We start from the raw sequence: 23,373 nt of genomic DNA, 5'->3' as shown, positions 1-23,373 counted from the left end.
CCAGGGTCTCTGATTTCTTGCAAGTGCTCATGAAACCAACTGCTTTTGTAGAGTGGAATAAAAAAAAAAAAAGCAGAAGGTCCTTTGGAAGTCCTTGTTCTACTAATGAAAACCACAGCTTCTCCTGATGGCCCAGGCCAGGGTGCAGCACAGGCTTTTAGTTAATTTGGCTGCGGGTGCTGCATGTACACTGCAGGAACACCAGAGCACCGTAGTGAGATGTGGGAAGTCCCTGCTCAGCCCGTGAACTGGTGGGGCCCATCTGCCCCCCATGTAAAGGGCCACACACTGCATTTTGTAGGGCTTCACTCAGTCCAAGGAAAATGCTCTGAGACAGTTCGTTCAGGCATCCGTTCAACCAGGCTTGCAGACAGCCGATTCTCCCTACAGTTTGGCCTCTACGTTCCCCTTCTGAGGCTCATCCAGCCAATTTATTCTTCCCTGTGTCACCTGATGAAATTTTCCATTGACCTTAACAAGGAAGGGCAAGCTGCTGGGCTGGGCTTGGCCGGATCTGGTTTGATTTTGCTGTTGCATATTGACATCCTGTGAGCCTTTGCATGGGTTGATTCAGTCTCTTTGTGGTTAGGTTCTGACCTGAAAAAAGCTATTGATGTAATAACAATCCCTCATATATGATTTATGTCCAGAACAGCCTGGATAATTCTAGCTGGGGAAACATCTGTGCCCTATCTATGTATTTTCTCAACCAACGTCTGGACATTTTGGGTGGCTTCTGAATCAGAAAGATGCTGTTCACTTGCAGCCATATCTTCCAGATAACTTGCACTGACATCATGGAGCATTTCTAGGAGCTATTTAGATTTTCAGGAGCCCCGTACAAACCTCAGATAAAGCAGCTCTAGAACAAAGGCTTGCTGACCTTAATACAAGGCAGAACAAGGCTGAATGTCAAGCAGTGCCGCATACTTTGAGGGCAGGCAGTTGGGTACACAGTGTTGGTGTGAACCTGAAGCATTGCCGTTAAGGGCTGAATTTTGCTCTGAGCCTCTCTACTATGTGTAAATCTGGAGCACCTTCACTGGGTGTGACTGAATAAACTCCAATGAATAAAGCTAAAGTTACTTTCACAGGTTTTCACGTTTGCTTGAGAAACAGTAACATTTCTTTCTATTTCAGCTTTCGGAAGGCTTAATATTTCATCTTTGCTTTTTAAGATTTTTGTTACATTTTGATCCCAACCTTGGTGTAAGAGCTAACTTCGTGCGCCTGTGTTCTGACTATAATGAATGGTGTTTTGTGTGTTAAGTGTAGTGATGTGTTTGCAGGCAAGGACTGGGAGGAGGAGGAGGAACAGAGTTTCTCTGTTTGGGCTGTTCCAAGCTGGCGTGTTGCAGAGTCCTTCCTGGTTATGGTCTACATGAAATCCTACCGATGCATCTGCGGGGGTTTTATAAAACCTATCCACAAATTTACTACATCTTTTCAGCCAAGAAAGACTATCTCTAACATTTTTAAGTCAAAAGGTTTCATTTTGTCATTTCCAAGCTGGCACACTTCTCTTGGTTATTTCAAAACAGGTGTCTTAGAAATTTACCTACATTAATTTCTCAAAAGCCTTTTTCATGTCCCTAAAATGAAACTAGACAAATCTGGTGAAATACTTTACTTGATATCTAAGCAACTATAAAACTTGTTTTTCTTTCACGCGGGGTGAATTGATCCCTGTGTCTTTTTGCGAGGGCAACCTGAAATTATTCATCAGAGAAGCAAAGAAATCATTTATTCACCCAGTTCTGGGACTTACCTCTTTCCCAGGGCCCAGCAGTTAGCCAGTCTAGCCTTCAGCTCTTTTACCTCCGTTTGCCCTTCCTGCTAATTTTTATTACATAGCCTTAAAGTCAGTAAAACAGACTTTCTCAATGAGAGAGTATCTGAGCCTGGGTGTTTATTGCTCATTCACGATGACTGGCAGCAGGCATTCCTGTACGATGGGTCCAGCACAGAGGTGTCTTGGCAGATGACCATTTCCCCTGTGGTTTTCCCTCTTGCCTGCCTGCTGGAAACACGATGAAAACACACCTCTCACACGTACTTTGTCCTATATGGTATGCAAGAATTGGGATTGCTCCTTTGGAAGAGTAGAGCAGAGCGAGTCACCTGCAGAGCACCCATCCGTAGGACGGGGTGTGTGCTCGAGGGCTCTGAGCGGTGTTGGACAAAGGCATGGGGAGAGCTGAGCCTGGCAGACTGTCTCTGGGGCGAGCTCTCGCTGGAAATGCAGGCGGCTTGGCAAAACTGCTACACTTGGATGTCCTGTTCTTCCCAGACTTCTTTTAAGGAGCAGCTTGGGATTCGTTGTGTTCTCAGGGAGTGCTTGGCTGATAAAGTCCTTCCCTAGCTCTGGTCTATGACCTGGCCTCCTAACTCTGGGTTTTCTTGCTGAGAGTGGCTGGACAGTGGCGGCACATGGTAGCACGTTAGAGACCTGAGTTTTGTGGCTTTGTTCTACCACGGGCTGTCTGCTTGAATTCACTCTGCCTCCCTTCTCCATCTCTAGCTGGGCAGCATAACATTTCTTTTGTTTATTTTTTAGAGCACAAACAACTCATGCAAGCTGGAAAGCCTTTACCAATAATTCCCAAATACGGAAATGTGTGCCTGCAATGTGGCACTTTGTAGAATAGCATCCACTCTGGATTTAAAGGTTTCAGATGGTGGAGAATCCATCACAGCCCGGGGTGAGTAATTCCAATGGCTCATTACTCTTTCAATTACAAACTGGCACCTTCCTTGCAGTTCAAATTTGTCTAATTTTGGCTTCCAGCCATTAGAGCTTGATATGCTGTTGCTGTTGTCTGTTAGATTAAAAAGAGTTCTGCTGTAGAGATCTCCTCTTTAGTAGGTGTTCTTTATTGTTAATAAGTTGCTTCTTCCTCTTCTATAAGCTAACTTATTAAGCACCTTAAATAGCTCCGTGTGAGCAGCCCCTTTCTACCCCATAGCCTTCAAACTGTAATTGCAGTTCCCTTCTTAATTCCTACTCAAGTACCATTCAGTTCCCTGATAAGCACATTGTGCCATCTGAGACACTTGTGTGGAACTGGCAGACCTGCTGCCACATCTGCGGTGGCACTGGGTGCAGGTGCCTGCATTTAGACACCTGGATCAAGCCCTTGAACTCCAGAAGCAGGGTGCGACATCCATCTCACCTAACTTGAACCACCTATAGGTTTAGCAGTAGACCAGACTTGTCACTTGGTCTCCTGAGGGCATTTTGCTTAGGCAAAGTGTTTATGTGGTTTTCTGGTGACTAAGTCAGCACTCATGGAGCTGCAATTGCCCAAAGGATGCCTCTGGAAGTAGTGTGCCTCTTCTGCCACCCATTGCATCAGCTGTGGAGCCCCTGGTATGGCTGTGAGGTCCTACTGGAGGGCAGCTGGGAAAGCTGACATCTTCCAAAGAAGACCATCCAGTCTACCATCTGTTTTACTTTCGTGTGTTTGGGCAAAGGTGCCACACTCATCACATGTACCCATGTCCTGCTGGCCAGTTAAATCTAGCAGGGGTAGGTTGTTGATGGTGATTGTTACAGCCTCAGAGACAGCGTGTGGTGTCATCTTCTGTTGTTTGGTCCTGGGCATCTGAGAAATTGCCCCCATCCTTGTGTTGTGCTGTAGACGTTGGCAGGGAACTCTCAAGGAGAGCCATCGCCCTTGGTCTCCTCTGCCCATGAGTCTGCCCGAGGGGACACTGAAGAACAACGCCAGTACACTCGTGGCTCTTCAGAGCTGTGACTGGAGTCGGCCTCTGTTTTACTGATGGTTTAGAGCTGTTTGACAGTATCCTGGCTTTTCTTAGTGTAATTTGGGTTTATATACAGTGACTGATCATGTGCCAGGAGTTTTATTATGGACAACAAATCTCATTCAATCAACAGCAGAGACCAAACAACCATTGTTTAAGCTCACTACTTAGGACGACGCTGGAGGACTCCAGGCACACCAGATGGGACCTACCACCCCCACGCTGCTCTCTCCGAGTAATCAGCAAGTGGATGGGCTGCAGATTTCCTTGGGAACTGTGCTGGGTAGGAGCTTGTTTCAGGCCCAGCTAGAGAGCCCTGCTGTTTGCTACAGGATGCTAACTTGGGAGGTCTCTGGTGCAGTCTCTGGTGAGTTGGTCAAAGTGGGACTTCACATTGAGTCTTTGCCATCAGGCAGCCATCGGAGTGCAGCAGCTAAGCAGAGCAACTTGGTATTTCATGAGACCATATTTTTTGCTGTGCCGAAGGTGTTTGCAATTGATCCAGCTGTAGAGAGGTTGTTTGCTCTTTGGGGCCTGTGAATCAAAGGCTCTAGATCTCTCCCTTGTGTTCCGTTGATGAACTAGTCTGTCTTCTCTACCTTAGCCTGAGGCTCAGAAGGGCGTTTTGGAGATACTCGGCTTGCAAACTCCCATTTCATGGACAGCTCTGCGGAGCACATTTAGTGAATGCACGACTGAGACACAGACAGCCCGATTGTAGCAGGGTGAAACATGGGTTCATTGCTCAGGTAAGAAGGAAGTGCGGCAGAGCGCTGCGAGAGTCTGAGAGAACAAGCACGTGTGTGTATAACCCATGGTGTGAAACCAGTGCTATAAATAACGGGCTGATGGAAACCAGATCTGTTCGGCGTATGCTTCCCATTTCTCCTCCAAAGCAAGAAAGTTGTTTGCAGTGAAACGCTCATACATGGCCATGTTTTGGCCTCTGTTCCTTCCCTCAAGGCATGTGCTGGTCCTTCGGAGACCTTTAAAAGGAGGTTCTGGGCGTGACCTGGGAAAGGAATGTGCAGATCTCAGGGAAGATTTCCTATTGACCACTGCATGTGGGGGTAGGCTAGCATCATTCAGTTCATAACAGAAATTATCTTTCTCACTTGTTCCTTCGTTTACAAAAGAAAAATGTTGGGGGGCAAAGTAACTTGTCTGAGTGCAGAAGATGCTGTAAACAAGCTTTTCTGATAGCACCATCCAAGGCTCCCCTATTAATATTTAGTGTGTTGGCCTCTTCAAGCTGCCAGTCAAGTGAAGTGGAGGAGGCAGGAACTGCCACATATAAATGTCCTCGGTGCTAAATCCTGTGAGCCACCAGAGGATATAGGTTTGTTTCTCTCTTACCTTGTATTCAAGTAAAACACCAAGGTCAGTGGGATTAAGCTTACGTCAGGCCGGCGTGAGCGGGAAGCAGCGGTACCTCTGGCTTCGGGGAACATGGAGAGCTGAAACTTGGCTACCAGTTTTCAGGGAGTTAAGGAGAAGGAAGCATATCCCCAAGGCAAACAGCACAGACCCATTTGGAATAAATCTACTTGCTGGCTGCACTCCTCAATCTGGCAGTCAGCTCATTTACGATTCAGGCCAAGTTTTGCACTATGGTCAGCTTTAACTAATAAAGATCTAGCATGGTACCTTGCTAATCTCATTAGATGGAGAGGTATGTTTTGGTAGTGGTTTCTGGGGGAGGACAAAGAGAGAAATACATTTAGCAATCCCAGCTTGAGCCATTTCTGTCAGATTTTTTTTAAAGTATATATATATATATGTATACATAGCATATGTGCTATATGTGTGTGTGTTCCTACTAACCGTTTCTACTTAAATATCCCACTGAAAATAGCAGTACCAGAGGCTCGAATTACCTGTCCTCAGGGAGAACTGCATTCCAGGCTACAGGGACCTAGAAGCTCCATCAGCCTTGTTGCATGTGGCTGAGAACTAATCCGCAGGGGTCTCGGTAAGGTCTCCTTGTACCTTACCTGGAGTTACATGTGCTTAACTCCTCTGCGTTGGCAGCACACAGGCAGCACCCCTTCTGAACATCAAAGTCCAGGAGAAGCTGTGATGTTAAAGCCTGCTGCTTTCAATGGCTTGCCCAGTGCCTCACTGTCAAGTTTATTTTCAGTGACGCCAATAGGTTTTTTTTTCCCTCTCTGAACTAGACTTTAAAAAAATCAGGAACAGGGCCAGCATTAATAAATGGCAGTCCTTTCACTTGGAGTACGAGGCATCATCACCCCACCCTGCTGAGCCGGCTCCTTGCAGGAGGGGAAAAACAGCGAAACCTGGATCTTTCTGCTTTTCTTTTTTCATTCCCAGGCCACTGGGGCTCTGTGTGGCTTGTGTTAGTTTTGAAGTGCTCTCTGGGTCGGTTGATGCTGTTCCTTGGGACGTCTCTGCAGGCTGTGCTCCTCACGCTTTCCTGATGCACTCCATGGCAAAGTTTGTGAGGGACGGCTCAGCTCTGGGTTTGACACAGGCCCTCAGCCGTATGTGTCATTGCTGTCCTCCACATTTAGATGCTGTAACTAATGCAAAGAAGGAAGCGTATTGACACTGTGGGATACACTTGATTAATCAATTGGTCAAGGCGGTAGCGCGGGGGCTTTGTTGCGCCTTACGAGGTTTGTTCCTTCCCCGTCCCTGTGTCACAACAAGGACGTGGTTGTGTTTTGCTGAATCCTTCCTTGCTTGGGGCCAGTCATTTATCAAAAGAGATTTCCATCTTGGACTAATAATTCATCTCTTATTGCGGCCCTCACTGCTCTGAGGGCCCATTTGTTTCTTCTTATCACAGTCTAATTATTTGGGGAAGGAAAATTTCTGCCTATCATGGGGACAGTGGCTGAGAGTTCAGGAGAACCTGGCCTCCAGGTAGGGACGAGCTGGTGAGCATAGGAGAGGGGGCTCCTGGGGTCAGGCCTCCCCCGAGGGACCTGCGGAAATGAGGAGGGTGCTGGAGTCTGGTGGGCTTGACATGAAACGCCAAGGCTCCCCCTTTGGTTTTAACTCTCCCTTTGTGCTTTTTTCACAAACCAACGCTCATACACACGTCGCACCCACGCAGCTCCCACCACCCACTCGCTCACTTTCTCACGCATGGACACACTCACTCTCAAACATACAAATAAGAAATCATATAAATCAAGGAGTTCCCCATACCCCACACCCCAGAAAACTGGGAGCAAAAAGAGAGTAAGAATTTGTATTCATACGTACTTGGCCAGTGCTGGGATTATAGCAGGGAGGATGGGTGGATGGATGAACAGATAGTAATCACAGCAGCATAATTAATAATAATGACAGCAAGGCATCCTGCTCCTATTAATAGTGCATGCACAGCTTTAATCAGCTCTGTCCCCCATCCGATGGGAGACTCAAACTGAATCAATTGCTTGTTTCTGTCAGAAAGCTTGTTCTGACCAGATTGATGGAGGGATCCCCTTGGATCTTTATTTCAAAAAAAGGAGAAAATATTTCATTATTTATTTCTTTATCTGCTTAAAGGACCCGGGACGATTTCTTTGTTTTCGTTAATGCCCCCGGTGCAGCTCGGGGGCCGCAGGGGACGTGTCAGGGATGGAGCCACTCACAGGGGCAGCACTGCTGCCTCTGCAGCCACGGTGCCACTGCTGGCTTCATACCAGGCTCCTGCACCTGAAGCATAAAATCAAACTCCATTTCATTCAGTCTCGCAGCCTTTCCCCTGCTCTGAAGGCAGCAGTAAATTCAGCTGGGCTGGTAATGACCACTTGTACCACTTTGGAAATTTTCTTTAAGGAGAAGATCTAAAATCTTGTTGGTTTGTTAAGCATATCATACATATAAATTGTCCGTCGATGTATTGCATGCGAAAGGCACAGCGAACGTAGCAATAACCTTTTCCAACATTTCATTTTGAAGCCCCATTTACCTGAAACCGAGCTGCTTCCAATAAATATTTCACAACATGTTTCTCCACAAGTGCGCTTACAACTTATGAAGCAAACACAAAGGTTTTAATTCTGACAAAATGAGTATTTTTCATGCACCAGCCTCTGTTCAGCACGTAGTTCTGTGGCAGAATGGCTTTCTGATTATCATGTCCCAGGATATTACTTCAACTGAAGTGATATGAAATGTCATTAAAAAGTAATGTTCCTCTGCTTTGACAATCATATTAGTAAACATTGTAGGCTCTGCAGGTTATATGTCAGGCGGGCCGACACTAATGGGTTTATTAACATATACAGTAGCACTTCGTCAAACCTTCTTGTTAATCTAAATTTGCAGGTGACAAAAAGAAAGGGAGGGGGAGCCAGAAGATGGTATTTAAATGCTGCAAAGGTTAGGCCATGAGTGAAAGAAGCGGGGAAATCCCAGCAAGGTGGGCTGCTCCCTGGAGCTCGTCCCAGCCCCTGCTCCCCGTGGGGCGAGGCATCCCCTTCTGATGGGCACAGACCCCATCCTGAGCAGATTTGTTTTCAGGTTGGGGATGAAAGGCCAAATCCCTGTCCGAGCCAGAGTGTTTATGGTGCAGGAGCAGCCTGGCATTTGCTGGGCACCGTGTGGAAGTCAGGGTACCCGGAGAGCAAATGCAAGAGAAAATATGGGGTCTCAGGGATGCTGGGGCCACAGGGACATCTGCTCCCAAGCGTGTGTTTCAGCTGCCTATAAACTAATCCCTGGGAGTGCCCCAGCAGTGGTGCTGTGCGTCCTGGGGCATAGCACCAAGTAACTGGAGTCTGTGGCTTTTTAGTGTTGATGAAGGACTGACACCAGATTTCTGCTGGGGTGCAGATAGATGAACGTCTGACTCATGGACATCTGAAGCTGCAAAGGGGGCTGTACGCTCTGGGTGTCCCAAAGGAGCTGCCCCAAGGGGATCTTCGGGGAAAGCCTGAAATGAATTGCATCCCCATGCCTGCTGCCTCCTTTTTGCAGCTGGTTGGGCTTTGGGAGGGACAAAACTTGGTGTAGTGAAGTGAGTCTCAGAGCTGCCCAGACACCCGGCTTGCTCTGACCATGGGGAGGTGGCCCTGAGCATGCAGGTGTTTAAAGTTCTCTCCTGAGATAGCTGGGAAGAAGGGAAGTGGGAAGTCTGCTGCTGAAGTTTGGGCACATGGAGCTGCCCCATGGGCACTGGAGCATGGAGGGACCTGCTGGTACAGGTCTGTCTTGGCCGTTGGGATCCCTCATGTATTTTTCCCAGCAGAGTGGGACGAGGTAGGGCTTCATGTGACACACTTGCCAGGTGTGACTGTAGGGATGCTCTAAAGCAGCAATTCTGCCCCTCGCCGAAAAGAAAAAGGAAAAGAAAAAGAAAAAGGAAAAGGAAAAGGAAAAGGAAAAGGAAAAGAAAAAGAAAAAGCTAAGGCTTCTTGTAGGGACCACGGGGGTCCCAGTGCTGTGTTCCTCTTTTGGTTCTGCATTAGGAGGAGGGAACAGCTGAGGTGTTCCCAGCTCTGCATGATCCCCACAGGGTAAGCAAAGTCAATGACTTGCCGTGGTTTTTATTTTGGGAGCTGGGAAGTGTAAGTACAGTGGGACCTATTCTTGTCCGAATGACTAAGCCTCCACCAGCCCAGAGCTCTTCATCTTGGCAAACAGATGGTGCGTGGAGTAAAAGAGATGCTATTCAGTGCTATGAAAGGCCTTTTCTTTCTGGAGCAGCGCCTTAAAGGTACAATGGTTTGTTTTATGGGTTCGGCTGCCTTTCGGGGAGTGACACAAGTGTGGACTGCAGGGCAGGGCAGGGCTGCAGAGCCAGCCTGGGGCATTCTCAGAGGGCTCTGCCCCAGGGGACAGAAGGGCCACGTCCTCTGCTGGTGCAAAGCCGCTTCACCCGGCTGCAGGCAGCTGTTCCTTTCCTATCTCTTGAGCTCTGCCTGGTGGCAGCATTTTTGGATCTGCCACCACTGCCTGCGTCCCTTGAGCTGCTTCAGTGGCAGGTGAAGCAGCGGCTCTGGACCTGCTGGTTCCTCTGCTGTGGGGAGTAGCAGAGGAGTGGAGCAGGGAGCATCACCCCAGAGAGCATCTCCCCGCTGCTCCCCTCCCTCCAGCCCACAACCTCCCCTGCACTCCTCTTTCCCTCGTGGTTTCTTTTATGACTCCAAAAATAGGTTGGTTGTGCTGCTGCGACACATTACCTGCCACTTCTGCAGCTCCGGCAGATAATTACGGCACAGAAAAAAAAAAAAGTGTTTGCTAAAAGCAGGAACTTGAAGGGTTTTGTAAAGGATGCTTGATGCAGGCAGATGCTGGAGCTGATAAAGTCTGTGCTTAAGTGGTATCTCAGTCTGGGCTCCGTAAAGGTCTGTAACACTCCGAGTCCTGCCTGGCTGGGAATTTGGGGCTGGCATTCAGGATTACTGTGCTAAAGCTCCATGGAGAGCTGTGGGGATGCAAAGGGTAGCGAGGACTCGGGGCTGGGTGGGAGCAGCTCCTGAGCATCCCTGCTCACGTTGAAGTCGGAGCTGATCAGGCACGGCTGTTGTTGCGTGCCAGCCAGGGAGCGTGGCTGCAGGCAAGCAGCACGATTTCACGCCGATCGGATCCATGTTTTGCACCAGCACTGCCAACTCCCAGAGGTTTTCTGTTGTGGGGATCGTTATTGTGAAGTGCTTGCTGCATTTGTCTTCATTTGAGCTCTTCCAGCTCAAAGGTCAGCAAGAGGCAGTAGCGGAGCACTCCGGGGATGGAGGTGGTGCTTGGAGTTTTCAGTCCCACGCTCTCACACCTGCCTGTGCGTCCTGGCACCCAGCTGAGACGGGGGTGTGGGTGCTGACACGTGCCCTCCCAGCCCTAAAACTGTAGCCCCAGCACTGCTCACTTGGTACACCAGGAACTGCTGCCTGTAGATACTGAAGTCATATCTGATGCTTATGAGCTCTGGATTTCTTGGTTTAGCACAAGGGCAGTGCCTGAAGAGCTGCTGAATGGGTGGTGTGTCTGGGGGAGGAGAGGGAATTCTTCCCCCCTGCCCCCTTTTTTTTCCTCCCCTTCCTTCTTCCAGTAATGTCAGTAGGGAAGGAAAAAAGTTTTAAAAAGGGGCAGAAGGGCCCGGGTGCAACAGGTTGGAACACAAACACCAGAAGAATGAGAAATAGTTCTTTGGGGAAGAGAGTTATTTGTTTAACATCCAACTTCTTTTACTTTTTGAAATTTTTAAGAAAATGGAAAAAATAATTTTCTCAGAATGTCCCATTTTTTTTTCATTTAAAAACTATAGACAAACTTTTCGTGTTGCCTCTGCTCAGGATAGAGTTTGCCATTTAATAACCCTGTTGTGTTACAAATCCTGAGACTTCACGACTCCTGCACTCGTCCATCTGCCAGGCAGAGAGCATTTCTTGACCTTTTAAAGAAAGCTGGAGATAATGAACCCGTTGGGCTGGAGGATGCCCGAACTGCTTGGAATAAAAACAGTGTCACTGCGAATTTTGGAGAGGAGAAATCTTGCAGCTCCGAGCCAGCAGTGCAGACTGAGAGCTTGCAGTGATTTCCGACTGAAGTAGCAACCACAAGCTCCCTTTAAAACAATTAATAAATTAGAAGACATGGGCAGAGTGAGATCTGGGCTTCACGAGTACTTTAGAAAACATCTCAAAAGGTCCAGAGAGGGAAGATTGGACTGGCTGCTGTTGCGTTTGAGCTTGTAACTAACGATCTTCTCCTTCAGAGATCTCATCAGCTGATAAATGCAGATACTGAAGAAGCTGATGCTTGTTGCGGAGGGCTGGATGTCCAAGCTGCTTTCTCTGTTACTGTTGGAGTTGGAAATACGCAGCATGTACCCCGCATTTTGCACAGCAGATGTTGAAGGCACAAAGGTAGAAGACACTGCTCTCATCAGTATTTTCTGTGGCGAATTTTAGTTCTTTGAAAATGGAAACCCAAATTAGTGCAGCTTCAGCAGTGTTGTCCCAGACCAGGTGTCTTGCCGTAGGTTAGAAACGACACCCTGTTAGTGACGGGACCCTTGTGCATCCCAAAATGGGGCTGTGGGCCGCCGCAGCAGCACCTCAGCCAGGCATTGCCTGGCCCATCAGGGGTCATCACCCTGCAGGCTCGGTGCTGAGCTGGGCTCTGGGGAGAGGAACCTGGGGCTGTGATCCCTCCTGGGGCCAGCAGGTGCTCCTGGATGGTCCCTCCTGTGTCTGCCTCACCGGGGGAGAGCACCACGGCTGGGGTTTTGCTGCCTCCTGCACCTGGTCACACGCCCACCCAGCACAGGATGGGCTGGCACGGGTGCTGCTTCTGTGATCCCCTTTCCACTGCATCCAGCTGGCTCTGTGGTTCCAGCAGAAAGCACACAGAAAACTTTTCGGGTGAAGCAGAAGGGATGGCTAACACGCTCCAGTCCTTGCCTCACTGGTGCCACGGAGCAATGCATGATTAATTTGCTTAAAACTTTTCTGAGGATACGTGTGTTCTTCCTGTGCTGTGAAACCAGAGCCAGAGCCTTGGTCTGTAATTCTTTTAAGGAAAGATGACATAGTTGGTCTTGATTAAAGCATTAGGTTAATGCTGATTAAACCATGGTTAAATTATTCATGTGTCTAGCTATTCATATGATACATAAGGAATTTATTTTAATGGGATGGGTTGCCATGTCTAGTATTAAAACTCGCTGCTGTGCTCACTAGCAACTGGCATGGCAAAAAGAAGTAAATAGGATGGCAGGGGAAGGATTTTCTGCATTAACACTGTAATATATGTGGAGCTGTCCTTAAAACTGAAATAGCCTTAGGTTCATGGTGAATTTTAGCCACAGAGCTCGTGTCATGTCCCACTTCCCTGCCAAGGAAACGTGGGCAGGCGTGCTCCTGTCTAACGGGGGATCCCGAAGTGCTGTGGAGTGTGGCCACCACCGCAGTGGTGGCAAGCAGCCAGGCAGGACGAGCGCTCCGTGCCATAATAAGCAGTCATCGGCCTGAGGGAAACATCCAAAGTCAACGCTCACGAGGGAAGTCCTGGGACTCTTTCAGTGTCTGGCAGAGCGGAGGAAATCAGGCTGAGGGGATTCCTCCCAGAGGTCTCCCGCTGTCTGTATGGTGTTGGGTTTTTCCTTCAATGTCCAAAAACTTGAGGCACACAAAATGTACCCCATGTGAATGGAGGCCTCTTTGTACTGGTCACTGGAGGGTCTTTTTGTTGCCCTCGTCTCCAGAAATAAATTGTGGACATGAGAAACAACTGCATGTGGGTCTGCCCTGATGGTTTCAGAGCCAGGCTCGTGGGTGGCCGGGTGAGAGCCAGCACCGAGGATCCCGTGGGATGGAGCCACCCTTGTGTTCACCTGCGGCTCCCTCGTTGGCCACCCAAAGGCTGAGGGCAGGAAGAGAAGGAGCCAAGACCTCCTGGTCCTCCCTATCCTGCTCTGGCAGCCTCTGGGGAAGCTGCAGAACTGTAATCAGGCCCCAGATCCTGCAGTTTTGATGTGTTGCCGCAGAGCCCTGCTCCTCGCTCCCTTGGGCTCCCCGCTGTCGTTACCATCCCAGGCTGCAGCCCCGAGAGGCTCAGGCTCGTCGGGGGACTCCTAAACACAACCAAGGGGGGGGAGGAAACCAGACCACAGCTTTCATAGAACATCCCAACGGCCTTGTCAACATGCAGCAATCCTCTGGGATTTGTTCAAACTCTGTAACTCTTCCAGGAGGAAAAACGGAGGCGGGATGTGCCCAGTGCAGCTCTGCCTCCGTGGCTACCCCATGACACTGGTTCCTGACACTCCTGCAGGTTGGATGTGATTCTGCTGTTGTTGTGTCCAGATGGGGCATTCAGACCACTAGATCTGGCGGAAGGGTGTCATGAGACACAGATGGGCCGTGGTTTAACTTCACCCAACCGTGGTAGGCTTTTAGCAGGAGGCGTTTGCCAAAATCTGTTCATTGGGCCTGTTGGGGGCTCAGGCCCCTTCCCCCTGCCCAGCCGTCACCCAGCAAGCTGCGGCTGCGATGGGCTCAGCATGCCTCTACGGGACAAGTTTTGTCCAATTTCTTTTTTTTCTGGGGGGGGGGAAAGCAGAATCAGGACTCAAGTAGCATTTCAGTTCCCAGTAACATTTCTCCCCGGCTGCTGGGGCTGTGTTTCCTTGCTTGCATCCCTGCGGGAGAAAACTCCTGACCCCAAAGCTCGTACTCGAGTGCAGACAGACAGAGCTGTGGTCCCTGGGGACAGTATGGGGCTGACGAAGCCCCAGTGTGTCCCTTTGACCATCGCTGTGGGTGGAAGGACGTTAACTCAGCTCTGGCGCGGCCGCCTGCGATAGGAGCAGTGCCTGAGGAGGCATTTGGTCCTCATTAGCAGAAGCTCGGTAGCTGTTTTGTCATTTTTCTTGTTTGTCATAAAAAATAAATACAGTTTAATAGATGATCTTACAGAGCAGGTTTTGGCAACAAAATAGACCGTGTCCCATTATAAACTCGATGTGTATAATTTAAAGCAAGATGGAATATAAAACCATTTCCAGCTCAGATGAAGGAGAGGGAGACACAGATTTAGGTCCTGATTGTGCTGAAATGAAAAACAGCACATTCTCAGATAGTGTATTAAATCAGGCATTCTCTTTTATGAAGTCCAAACTATAAACAGCCTTTTTCAGAATAATTAATCACATTGTTTATTTTTTAGGAAGGGAATTTCTTTCATTTCTTTGTTTATTTTTTAGGGCTATCGTATGTAGAAGAGCAGCCCTAAACACTGTAGAAGATTATCTGGAGACAAGGGAGGAATTTAAGAGGACATTCCTGACAAAACCCCATCCGCTAGCAGAGATTTAAGAAATGGCCTGAGGAGCCCTAAGGGAATGACATGTCTGGTGGGGACAGCTCAGCTCCGGAGCGGAGCAGGGCACTGGGAAGGTGGGCAGAGGGGGCAGCAATGCAGGCGGTGATGCAGTAAGCATCTTGTTGGCACCAGCCAGCATCAGGAGCAGGTGAGGGTCTGGGGGCTTGTGGGATGTCCATTAGCAGGGCTGCCTCTTCTCAGACCCCCTCACCGGCAGTGTGCTTGCCTTCCATCCTCTTGTTGAAACTGGAAGGCTCGTTCTTACTGGGATCAGAAGTGGGGCAGAAGCCCCTATCCCCCAGCACAGTAAATCAGCACAGCTCTGCTCGAGCTGGAACAGGGCTGCCGATGTGTGCCAAGGAGAGACAGGGATCCAAAGCGCGTTTCCTAGATCCTCCGGTTGTGTAAAGCAATACAGCGCCTCTGGTTTCTGCGCGGTGGGGCTGGCTCGCCTCAGTCTGCTCTGTCTGCTCAATTCTGATTTCAGCAGAGCCAGTGTAAATCCAAAACAGCTCTAGGGAAGTCAGGCGAGTTACTCGAGACTCAAATAGGCCAGAGGAGATAGAAAACTATTCACAGCTTGTATGTAGCTGTCGACATACTATATAAAAAGCTGGCTGAGTGCAGCAACAATGTGTTATAAGCAGGGCGCTAATCTCTGTTGTTATTAAGTTTCCTGACATTTCCCATTATCGGAGCTTCGTTACGGTTGTTTATAGGACCACCAAACTTTAATCTTTCAGGTGGAAGCACATCACCCATCGCCATCCATGGGAGGTGTCACCTCCAGGTGAAGGTTTGCTTCTTCTCGATTCTGTTACAAGCTGGGAAGCTGCACAAAGCCCAGCTGTACTAAAAATAGGAAAAATAGGATAAAGCTGCCAAATCTTGGAACCTGGGGGACATCAAGCCAGAGTTCCTCCTGCCTGAGCAACCTTTGCTTGTGCCATGCCCTGGGTGTGGGTACAGGTTGTAACCCCTGGTTGCATGCTGCTTCCCTGTGGGACCCCACCGCCCTCTTGGTCAGCAGGAGCCACATCGAGGTAAGGTTTTGGGGGGTTTAAAAGTCATGGTGTTGGAGGCAGGACCCCAGTCAGCATCTTGTCTTAACTATGATTTGTGGCTTCCTCCCCCTACTCCTCCCTGGCAGCAAAGAACCTACCAGGCCCTATAGGAAACCTACCCTGCTTCTATAGGGTGGAGGCTATACGCCAACGTGCATGTGCCAAGAGGTAAAGCAATCTTTTTTTGAGCTGGAAAGTGGCGTATTTTACTGGAAAACCCAACCAGTTTGCTTTGGCTGTGCTGCCGTACATCCTCAGGGCAGCTGTGCTCCTGCTGCCATTCCCTGGTTGGGGTCCTTCATGCTGGAGGTGTTGTGGCAGTGTGTTGGAGCTGGAACGTATCGGCCTCATGCCAAAATAATTCACTTAGGGTTGTTTGGCTTTTTTTTTTTTCCGATGAAAAATCAAAATTTCCTGTGCAAGATGAGACATGATTTCAGTGGGGTGCGGGAGGATGGAGTGGTGGTGCAGGGAGAGGAAATACTTTTTTTAATAAAAAAAAAAAAAACACCCTAAAAATTACTTTTCCTTTGCAAAATAAATTTTATGACACATTTTTCTACCAGCCCTAATTTTGAACAGTATTAGTAGCTTGGTGCCAGCCTGATGAGTGCTGGAGCAGCTTACATTCGTTTAGGAAAGAGGGATAAATCCTGGCACCAAATTGCCCAAATCTGTAGCTTGTGATGGGCTTCTCTCACTGGGGCCCTGTGGATGGAGATACCCCAGTGTGGAGGCAGGAGAGAAGCCCATTGCAGTAGGGTCAGTGCACAAAGCTGGGCTTTTCTCATAGATATATTAGAAATATAAATCCTATGATGAACTGTTCAAATATAGAAGAGCATTTTGGCTATCAGGTGAGTGATAAAATAACTGTGAATAGGCAGCTGGGCTTGAGATGGGATGAGATAACAATCTCATTTGGAGAGAAATTGTTCCTAAAGGCTCTGGTTTGGGCTTCCCACGTTGTGTTGCAAAGCCCCACGGTGTTGTGTTGTATTTGCCCTGCACTGGCCACCTCCTGCCACCAAAGATGAATGAGGGGCTGCAGGACGGTGCCTTATGGGGAAGGGCACCTTGCATTTCGGATACCTACAAGACTTGAAGTCAGGTCCCGGGCCAACACCATTGTTTCTCTTGCCCACGTTTGCCTCTTTGTGCTGCCAGCAAGGCAAGGAGCAACCGTGGTGTCCGGGGTGGGACCTCCTTGGACCCGTTTGTGTTTTATTAATAAGCCACAGAGAGCTTCAGGCTGTGTGTGCCACTGCTGCTGATGGATAGGGTCGGGGTGCGTGTGAGCTCCGAGCCTCCGCGAGCTCTGCCGTTTGTCATCCCCAAACCCAAAGAGGAAAAACTGCAATTTTCAGGACGTAAAGAGCAGGGGAAAAAAAAATTTCACCACTCACTGGTTTGCTTGAAGCAAACGGATCAATAACACTTGATACATACCTAAATAAAACTGAGCCAGACCCCAGCCTGCTGCATCTCCAGGGATATATTTTGTGGCTGAAAAGGTGAAAAGGTGGCTTTTCTCCTTGGAAATGGCACATTGCTGTTTTCCCCGTTTTATGAGTATTAGGAGAAATAAACGGCAGCTTTTCTATTCTTTCTGGCTCTATATGGCTTTTGTGGAGAACACCCCAAATGCTGGTTCTCAGCACCCAAGCTCCTGCCCCTTAGCAAGGTCTGTGCAGTCTCACTGTGGCTGTTGGTCCAGGGGCAGATTTGATCCTGTGCAGTGGCTGCGGATGGGGGATTTGCCATTTGCCTCGCAGAAAAAACAGCTGCTGGTTCACTGCATTCCCGAGAGGAATTTGTGGGGAGAAAGGGGGTATTGAGGAGGTGTCTTCTGCAGTGGGGTGTCTTGCAAAATTGAGTTTTCCCAGTGTGATATATATATATATATATATATATGTTTTTTTTCTTTTGTAGAGCTTTTCTTTTCTTTTTCTTTCCTTTTTGAAACATTTTGTGGAGTTTTGGGCCACTGACCAGCCTTTCTCCACCACTGTAGGACCGCTTTTCCTGATCAAAAAAATCTGATTTTCCTTTGTGTTGCTCCTTCTCAAAGTACCACCTAGATCATGGCTTTCTCTTCAAACTGTGCAATGGCATCCTGGTGGAAAACAGCATCCTACAGCTTCAGCAGCAAAAAGGGCCAAGGTTTCTTGTGCAACTGCTCCCATCCTGGTGGATGAGGAGACCTTCCCGGTGTGATGGCGCTTCCAACCTTCCCAGCTAGCAGGGCTGTGGTGGCTCAGCACATCTCCAGGCACCGGCTCCGTCTCCTCCCCGCCTCGCCAGCACCACGCTAAGCAGGGATCTGAGTGCTCTGTGATGATGGAGCCCTCTCGTTTGTTCTCCCTTCCTGCCGGTGAGCCGTGCGTAGCCCAAGGAGCAGAGCAGGAGCCAGCAGCTGGTGGGAGCCGAGTGGCTGAGCTGAAGCAACGGCAAGCGCTGGCGTATGAGCTCTGAGGAGCTCCTGTGATGTGCTCTGCCGCCAGAATGAGTAAATAAAAGCCTCCTCATTTATTTATGATGCAAATAGCAACTGTGCATTCAGCTCTAGGACTTGTTGATTATTTATTTAGAGCCTTCTGTCTCGGAGGCACTGGCTGTTTGCATGCAAGAGGCATCTGTCTGAGATTATTATCCACAAACAGACATTTTGCTTCTTGGGCTGTGCTGGTCAATATTCTTGAAAGCCTGCTGTGGAACTGGAAATCCTTCCAGGGAGACACACGTCCCCTGGTCCTTCCTTTTCAGAGTCAGTAGCAGCTCGTGGTCCTGCCTTCCCTGCTCCCACCAGACCTCTGAGAAGCCCAGCTGCTCGTATCCTGCTCCTAGGGAGCAACTGAGCACCCTGTGCACCTGAAGGTTTCCATGGTAGTAGCACTGGGGGGGTCACGGCTGTAATCTGGTTGCTGTAGATCCTTGGCCTGAAAAAGATGAAGGGAAGGTGGGGAGGAGATGGATGCAGCTGGGTATGAAAACAGTGGGACAGTATTTGGGCTGGCGTACCCATGATGGTTGCGTGGGGATCCCCTTCCTCCCCCCCATTATCTCATTACCCACCGAGTTGTTCCTTACTGAAATGTCTGTCTTTAATTATCCCATGCAGGAATCCCTGCTTTGTAAAACGATGCCACAGTTTTAGAGGAGAGGGCTGATTTTTCTGAGATTTCTCTTTTCAAAAAGCTCTATTTACCCCTTTTATTTAACTGCCTGTCTTGCAGTCTGAGGGCCCATGGGCAGGAATTACTTTCTCAGCACCCCTGTGGTGGTTTTTGCAGGGTAAACTTATTTACAACCATTCAATCTTAGATCTGTGGGGCAGAAATTGAAGAATTAATTCATACTCCATAGTACAGCTGGCCGACCTTCATCAGAGGAAGATTAAATCCAGCCTTAGACGTCCAAGCTAAGCACCTACGTGAGTGACTGAAGGCTCTGACCCAAGCTCAGATCCTGTAGGTCTTGGCTCTCCTTGCTTACAGACTGAGGAAAGGTTGCTGCTAAGCCAGATAGATTTTGCTTGGCTCCTCCACCCGTGGCAGGATTTCCAGGGTTTTCCAGGACTTCAGCCATTCTCATGGGTCTTCTCTGAATGTTCCTCCAGTTTTTCAGCCTGCGTCTCAAGGTGTGGAGCTGCCTAGGACATCACAGACGGGAGCCAGCCTAAATTTTGGATGCCTTGTGCAGCAAGCCCAGTCGGTGACTTAACTCCCACACAAAGTCGAGGGAGGAAAGATGATGCCTTTGGATGCCTATAAAAAAAAATTGCTGTGTCTGGGCACATACAACTGGCTATCTGGGGAAATGAGAGACTTCAGATGTGTCAGGTGCATTCCCTTTGGGGGGCACTGCCTCCAGAAGGAGCTTAGCTCAGCCACAGATGTCCCATGGGGCACCAACTGAAGTTGGGGAGAGTCCTTCCAGTCATACTTGTTTGCACTCAAGGTATCAAAAGCCCTGGGACAACTACAAATGGTTTGGAAAGCCTACAAAACATCTGGGGGATGGTTCAAAAAGCAAACTGCTTAACTCCATCGGATTCCCACTTCTGGCATGTAATCACTAGAGGTGGAGAAACTTGATTTCAGTCCAGTCCCTGGCTAGTGGTGCAAAGTCTTAGAGCAGGCAAAGCCGAGAAACCAGGAGACGTCCAGGAGCTCCTGGGCTTGGAGAAGGCATTTGAGATTTGATGCAGGTAGAGATAAACATCAGGGTGGTAAATATTGGCCCTGCTCTCTGAGTGTGTCAGCAGAGGCGTGCAAACCCTTGCAGACTTGAAGAAATTCTGCAGCACCAAACTCAAGCACCAGGGTGCTGAGCGCACCAATCTTCAAACAAGACCGTATGTACAGCGAGCCTGCTGCCAAAAGGTAGCAGAAAATTTGATGTAAAAACAGAAATATGCTTCAGTTGCCTTGGAATATGATATCCTTCTGAGCTCGCTTGCATATCGCTTTACAAAGATCAGCTGTCCACCGAACTACCAATACCTCCCAAACTTGGCTCTGTTTCAGTGCTTGTGGGATGCAGTATAAAAAGAAAAGGAGGATGATTGAGTGTCTCTGTTTCCAATTGCCCGTGGTGCAAAGTGCCTAAATCTAAGCCTGAGGATGGAGCTACGTCTTCTGTGCATGGATGGCTGGGGGGGGCTCGATGTCGTTTCTGGTTGGAGATGGGTGCGGGGGTGCTGGGAAGGAAGGAGAGCTTGGGAAAGGAGTTTCCAACTGGAAGCGACCAAAGGAAACCGATAGTTTTTATGCTGATAAATTGAAGCAGGGATTAAAGAGGTACAGAGCAATCCTTATGCTCTGAAGCTCAGTCATTTGAACTCAGTTGTGGAAATCCCCCAAACCCACATCTGACGGAGCTGGCCGGTTTTTTAACCGAGCAGGGGGCGCGGGCAGCTCCGAGCGGCGACATGCGGGGTGTGATGGCTGCTGCTTGCGGTGCCTGGGGGTGCTGGGGGGGTGGGGGGGGCTGGGCTGGGGGATCTGTGCTGCTCCAAGGCCGAGCTGGGGATGGAGCAGACAGCCGGGCTGTGAAGGACTGACAGCACAGCGACAAGAGCAAGCCCTGTAGGAACAGCTGCCGCGCTCCAGTTTTTTGGTGTCTCCCCACCTGCAGCTCCTTGAACCTTCCCTTCCATTCCTTCAGTCTTTATTTCATTCAGCTAATAAAAAGCCCTTTCCCCCTCTCAGCAGAGATACTGGAGCACAGCCCACGGGCTGGGAGGGGAAAGCTGCAGCTTGGCTTCTCCTCCCCGACCAGCAGCCAGCTCTGTATCTCCGGACGGATCCAGCAGGAGCACGGGAGCCTGCCTCCGAGAAGCCCCCGCGCTCTGCCAGGGCCACACAGGTAGCAGCGAGCCTGATACCAAGTCAAGTGCAACAGCTGGGAGTCCTTTTCATCCTCTCGCCTCCCCTGTATTTCAGAGCAGTAGCTCTCAGGTGTCCAAAGCTCCAGATGCTCCAGATTCTTGCACCAACGCACGGGCAGGCGCGTGCCCGTGTCTCTGCAGGCATGGAGCACAGCGCCTGGCCGGCGGCAACGTGCCCACTGGGTGCGCTGCAGCACCGAGGGTGCCCAATTCTGTCCTCTTCTGGGGTATTCAGGAAGAAAAGTGCAGAATCCCCTCTTTGTGCCGCAGAGGGGCTCATACAGGGCTTGGCTTCAGTCTGGGCACGGTCTCTGCATTCCGCTCTCGTGACGCTGCTGGTAACAGCAGGCGGCTGCCACCGGGTGAACACAGCCGGGGGCGTCACGCGTGGATTTGAGGCAAGCAGTTGAAAGCTTGTACCTGGCTGCTGTGTGGCTTGGCATTTATTTCTTACGGGTGCTCTTCCTCTTCCCGGCCTTACTTTGCAAGATTTATCCTGACCTTTGGTGGCTGTTCTCAGGGCTGGTTACGGAGATGACTAAATAGTGTTTAAAAGCCCAGATCTGCGACTGTTTTCATGAATATAATCAAAAAGTAGGATGTAGTGATTGCAAACTGCTAGCAATAAATGCTGGTTAAAGAAATGAGCACGTGCCCCAGACCTGATGAATTTTAGAAGGGACAGCCAGTCATCCAAAGTGCACTCAGTAAAGTATGCTTGGAACTGTTTTGTCCCTTTTGCTCCTTAAGACATTTGTTCTCCAGCCTGGGAACGGGCGTATCGCCACGTGCCTTGTCTGAGTAACCACCAGCACCATAACAGCATAAACAAATTGCATAAACAGAGAATTCCCTGACAGCAGGACTAGCAAATTACGGCCCTGTGAGCTGTCCAGTGGAGAGAGTGAGAGAAGTAAAAAGAAATTGTATCAGGAATTAATTGTAAACAGAGAGGGAGTCCAGCACCAATGGTGCAGGTGGGGTCTCCATCCCCTAGGAAAAAAAAGACAAAAAAGGGACAAGAAAACTACAGGAAAATATGCTTTGAACATTCACAGAAGAAACGCGAATGCAGGCATTTGTTCAGTGAGGGTGACTCTGGATTTTTCCTAATGAACTCTAATGCAAAGAGGAAATTAAAGAGCTCTGTTTCCCACTCCATCCAGTTGCAAAGCATCTGCACTGGGAGCAGGGCCGGTGTCAGGGACGGATGCTTTAATGCACTCTGGGGATCAGAGGAGGCCAAGAAAGAAAGCTTCTGCGCTCAGGCTGACAAATGGCACTGCTCAGGATTTTCTGACAGAGTATTCTTAGTTTTGTTAACAAAAACAAACAAGTAATTCAACATAACTTAAAGTTTAAGCAGGAGAAGATCAGCCTGGATAAATTTCCCAGCCGAGTGGTTTTTTTGTTTTGTTGTTCTTTTATTTTCTGAAAGGATGTTCCAAGATTGTCCAATATGTGAGACCATTTATTTTTTGAAATAGAAACATCCATCTTTCTAGTCCATAATACTTTGAATTGTAAGTTAAGTATTGCATGAATGGGGCTGCTTCTTTGCTGAAGGTTTGGGAGAATTGAAACCAAATGTTTAAAAATTATCTATCCAAAATGCTTGGCTTGACTGAACTCAAGCGACTGTTGTTTTTTTTTAAGCTATAAACAATATTGAGATTCTGACTGTTTATCCCCATATGCCTTGAAAAGTGTTTACAATTTTCAGACATTCTTCAGGAACTCAAAACCTGTTTCTGATGTATATTTATGCTGGCAGCTGGTATCCAAAGGACAGCTCAGCTCCTCGAAAAGTGGAAGCACATGACAGTTTTCCCTTTCGGAAAGCTGGTACGAAATGGGATGTCAGAGCAGGACGAGCCCCGAGCTGTGTCAGAGTCCCTGCAGCATCCCATCGTGTTGGCAGGGCTGGCTCCTGCTGTCCTCCCTGCCGTAACCTCCTCTGAGGCAGTGAAAGCCCGGACGTGTGGTTTTGGTCCTGCTGACAGATGCGGTGATGCAGATGCTCAGTCTCGCTATTCCAGCAGCATCCTCCAGACCCCCCTAACACCAGGATCTGCTCAGGAAGATGTGGCTCGTGCCAGCCAGGGCCAGGTTGAGCTCATGTGGCACCTCTTGCTCGTGGAGAGCTACATCAGAGAGATCCCATTTACCCGGGCTGACTTGGCCATGTCCTGAGCGAGCCAGCCGTGCCAGCAGCTCGCATGGGTAGCCACATGAGTAATTTCTTTATTTAAGCATGAATCTTCTCAGTGTGTAAAGTGGAGCACTTGGGCCTCAGACCAACACTGGTTTTGAATTAAATGGAACCAAAGTATGTTTTTTTTTGTTTTGTTTGTTTGTTTGTTT

Source organism: Cygnus atratus, chromosome 18 (assembly GCF_013377495.2).
Source record: "Cygnus atratus isolate AKBS03 ecotype Queensland, Australia chromosome 18, CAtr_DNAZoo_HiC_assembly, whole genome shotgun sequence".
Taxonomy (NCBI): domain Eukaryota; kingdom Metazoa; phylum Chordata; class Aves; order Anseriformes; family Anatidae; genus Cygnus; species Cygnus atratus.
Note: the sequence above shows the minus strand (reverse complement) of the source record.